This window comes from Quercus lobata, chromosome 1 (assembly GCF_001633185.2).
Source record: "Quercus lobata isolate SW786 chromosome 1, ValleyOak3.0 Primary Assembly, whole genome shotgun sequence".
NCBI classification, from domain to species: domain Eukaryota; kingdom Viridiplantae; phylum Streptophyta; class Magnoliopsida; order Fagales; family Fagaceae; genus Quercus; species Quercus lobata.
In genome coordinates this window covers 10803970-10808481 of record NC_044904.1, presented here as the reverse complement: position 1 = coordinate 10808481, position 4512 = coordinate 10803970, and the positions used below count along the sequence as shown (strand labels likewise).

Here is a 4512-nt window from a genome sequence, read left to right as displayed (position 1 = left end):
TGTTGGGCTTTTTCTTTCTATTGGGCTTCCCAAAATGATCATCAACAATTATAAAGAGTATTCATAGACATCATAAGTTGAAATTATCTCTAAAAAAACAACTAGGCCTTTTACCCACGTAATTCCTACTACCTAAAGTCTTTAGATGGCCAAGAACTACCTCGACCATGGAACATAGAACATTTGAAGTGCTACCAGTAAGGAATCTTTTACATTTCAAGTTGCCCAATCTTCATCTCAGTATGTACGTCAGTTATTACTTTTGTCATTCATAGATCAATAATACACAAGAGCATTATCCATGCATATTTATCAATAATTATCCATGAGTTATTTATCAACAAAAACATGTGCAACACTCAGGAGCTATTCTTGGGAGACGTCCCAAGAATCTCCGTCATTAAAATTTCTAATCAAAGGCTATTCATACACAGCCGACACCATCATAACCATCAAGGTTGTTAATACACAACCACCAAAGTCAACTAAACCAAGAGTTGTTCAAACGCAACTTTTGTCATCAACATTCAGACATGACCCAAAAAAAAAAAAAAAATGGTTAACCTAAAGACGCTCCAATAGCGTGACTCCAAGTCATGCATACAGCGCAACATTGTTACAAATAACATCATCGCATATTAAAAAAAAAGGAGGAAGTTGTTCAAACACAAATTTCTATCATCGTCATTCAAGCATGACTTAATGAAAGTTGTTCAAACACAACTTCTATCATCGTCATTCAAACATGACTTAAACATGACTTAATGAAAGTTGTTCAAACACAAATTCTATCTTCGTCATTCAAACATGACTTAATGAAAGTTGTTCAAACACAACTTCTATCATCGTCATTCAAACATGATGTAATGAAAGTTATTCAAACGCAACTAAACGAGGAGTTATTTAAGCATAACTTCTAAACATGGCTTAGTAAAAGTTGTTCAAATACAACTACACAAGAAGCTGCTCAACCACAACTCCCATCACCGTCATAACTTAATGAGATCTGCTCAACACGGCAAAAAACCTAACGAAATAAAAGGTTACAAACACACTTCGTTAGCCAATTAGTTGTCAGAAGAGAATTGCATGCCCAAAACACACGAGCCTAAGTAAATTGCTCAATAAATATATGCTCAAAACAACGAGCTCCATAAAGACATTGTTTTCATCTTACAAAAAAGAGATAAAACAAAAGAAAATAAAGAAAATTATTGTCTAGCTGGATTAGAGGGGGACGGATCTACAGAAGTGACGGTCGTAGGTTCTTCTACTACATTCTCTTCCGTAACCTTGGAAGGACAATCTACTACAAACTCCTTCTCCATCCATCTTCTGAAGAGTTCAAAGCCCTCCACATAGTACTCACACAGGTCATCCGAGTACAAGTCAGATTCCTTGAACTCCCGTACAGTATTAGGACCAGCTTTTTTCAGTTTAAACTGAAGATCGCCTATCTACTTGTCCTTCAACTTAGAAAAATCCTTCTCCACTTGAAGACTCTTCTCCAAAGTTGCCACATGTTCTTTGTCATTCTCAGCTTCAACAGTTAGGATGGCAACCTTGTTCTTAAGCGTCTCATTCTCAGCAGAGAAGGATTTGATCATAGGCTCAATTGTGGCCACCTTCTCCTCCAAATCCAGAAGCTTCCCAGAGATGAATGAGGACTCCCCCAAAGCCTACATATGAAAAAAAAAAAAATCTCTCTTAGTAAAAGCAAAACAAAAAAGAAAAAGCAACCTACGTCGTCATAACACATCTGCACCAATTTTTGAATTTGAGACAACATCACATCACCAGACAACTTCAACATTAGAGGATTCAGACATAGGAGTTCCCTAACTACAAAAAAAATTAGAGGCTTCGTCCAGGCCCTCACCAGGGACGAACTCCCAACCACTGCCCGAAATAAAGAAGAAGTTTGGTTTCCAATTGCCGAGGGACGATGGAGAGTCAAGTATTAACTTAGAAGCCCTATCTCATGGCTTAAATTCCCAATAGCCAGGGTCTTTGGACTTTCTCAGACGATAAAAATGGAGAAATTCGTCTTTTTTGCTGACATTCCCATCATTGGCAGACATCCACACCACTATACAACAAATGACGATCTACCAAGAATTAGGCACTAATTGTGCCGAGGCAAGGTGCAGATAGGCGAAAAGTTCCCTAACAAAGGGATGGACGGGAAGACGAAGACCACTAGTGAAATCCATTTCGTAGAAATAGACCTCATCGGCATATGAATGACAGGCCCTATCCTTGTCACTCGGAATCCTAATTCGAACCGAATCAGGAAATTGAAACTTATCCCTGATTCACTTCTCATCTTTCTCTAAGATGGCACATTGGATGTTCCAAGCTTTATAGGGAGTAGAAGGGGAAGAAACTTTGGGAATCTCGAGATTATCAAACGAAGATAACCCCATTTCCAGCTCACTAGACCTAACCTCCCTAGACATTTTCAAAGACCTAGCAACTCTAGCAGAATAAGAAACCAAAGGAAATAAAGAGGAAAGGACAAACCTATACGGATAGTCCTCCCCCACGAAAAGACTAACCCCCTTGAGACACTCTCCCTCCACAATCTCAAGCAAACGACCTAAGTGAGCAAAAAGAAAAGATATTGAGGGACAATCGACCCTAACAAAGAGTATTCTACCATGGAAGAGCAGGAAAAGAGAGAGGAGCACGAAGAACTTACCAGGGAACGCAGAACTGAAAATGAAAGCTTGAAGAAGAGAAAAACCTTAGAACGCCAACTGAACAAGGAAAGAAAATGAAGAAATGGAAAAAGGAGGGAAAATGCGAGATAAATGGCCAAAACGTGCGCGGGAAAACTGAGGAAAGTCTGTGTGTCAAACGCATCTTAACCGTACACGTGGCACTTAGCAGATCAAACATCAACTTGTTATAAATGTGCCATACACGAAATACGAAGTGTCATCTGAGATCATCATTAACCAAGAGAAGACGTTACGAATTTATTACGCTCATTGATGACAAAGTGTAACAAATGGAGTAACAGTCACAGAGTGAGCTATGAATTTCAGACAAAGATTTTGTAATGCACTAGCCGTTGAGCATAAATACAACAATTCATTGCCGATTAATGAGGCATGCAACTATAAAAAGAGAAGGCAACAAAAGTTAAAGGTACCCACAAATACTCTACGAAAATCTCCCTCCAGTGAATTCTCTCTAAAATCTTTCTCCCTTATTGACTTAAGCATCGGAGGGCGGAGGTGGTTTGGCTAACACCACACCAACGTATTACTCTTCCACTCAGTTCATTTTTGCAGATTTTCCTCCAACAGAGACGACCCCAATCACAATTTCGTTCATCCATTACGATGAGGAGCTCAACTGCTGATTTTTTACATCATTAGTACTTTAAGTATATCCAGAGAGATTTTGTTAGCTGTAAATTTTAGTGGGTGAATACTGAATAGAGAATTTTAACGTAGCAGCTCATGACTTACATAAAATGAGATTTGAGAAATCAATCATGAAGGTAGCTAAAGCTTGAATGAATCTACAATATTCGTGATGTCTTTGCTGAAGCTCTGGCTGTAGAATTTTGTCCTTTCCTTTTTTTGGGGTTTAACATTTTTCGTTATTTTGCAGGGGAGAACAAAATCACGGGCATAATGTGAGTTTACTTCCCGCAAGCAATAGTGAAATACAAAAGGACCGGTCCCCTTGACATTGCTTTTTGAATGATTATGGACGGTGGTATTTGGTCACTTTTATTTTGTCGAGTAAAAAGGCGCAGCCCTCCACGGCACTATCAATGGAGATAGTATCTTATGCCCCCGTCCTATAGAGCGCACCTCTCGCAAGAATGAGACACATTCTATATGATGAGCGCATAAAATAATTTTTCCTATCAAGAGGTAGTTAGATTTTTTCTATTATTCTTTTATACACCATTTTTTTTCATATGGCCCTTAAAAAAGACAAAGACCATATATACAACATTATCCGTATTTTGATTATCTAAAAAAATAATTACCAGTATTTTCTTTTGGCGGATGGTCTCTATTGATGAAAGGATGAAAAAGAAAATCACTTAAGATAATTTGGTCATATTCAAAGTAGAGCAAATAATGTACAAGTAAGAAAGAGCGAATTTATCCAAATTAAGAGAATGAAAAGAGATAAAGGAAAACCAAAAGTCATATTAATAGAAGTGATAAAAAATGACATAGGACTAAAAGAGTAATAGAGAATGTGACTTTAGATTGAGTAGAATAAAAGAAAAAAAAATATGGTTGACTCTAACTAATCAATGCGAGTATTCATAACTGATCCCAAACTTTTGGAATTAAGGTTTTGTTTGATGTTGTGGTGGATAGTCTCTAAAAAAAATGGTAAATGTATTATTTGACTCTTTTTTAAGCTATTCAAGTTATATTTATTTTTAAATATAAAAATTATTGTGTTTTGCACTTTACCTATATATATTTAGAATTCAAAATAAAAAGTTTAAAATGTTAGGATTTGGATTTTGTA

At 37.0% G+C, this 4512-nt stretch overlaps 1 long non-coding RNA gene across 1 annotated transcript; it reads right to left on the bottom strand.

Annotated features, from left to right (window-relative positions):
- Nucleotides 1-2431: 2431 nt before the first annotated feature.
- On the bottom strand, nucleotides 2432-3960 carry LOC115978505. Its single transcript, XR_004088780.1, has 2 exons — nucleotides 3480-3960; nucleotides 2432-3363 (listed from the first exon to the last, which is right to left on the bottom strand). It is a non-coding gene; the product is annotated as an uncharacterized LOC115978505 (long non-coding RNA).
- Nucleotides 3961-4512: the final 552 nt, after the last annotated feature.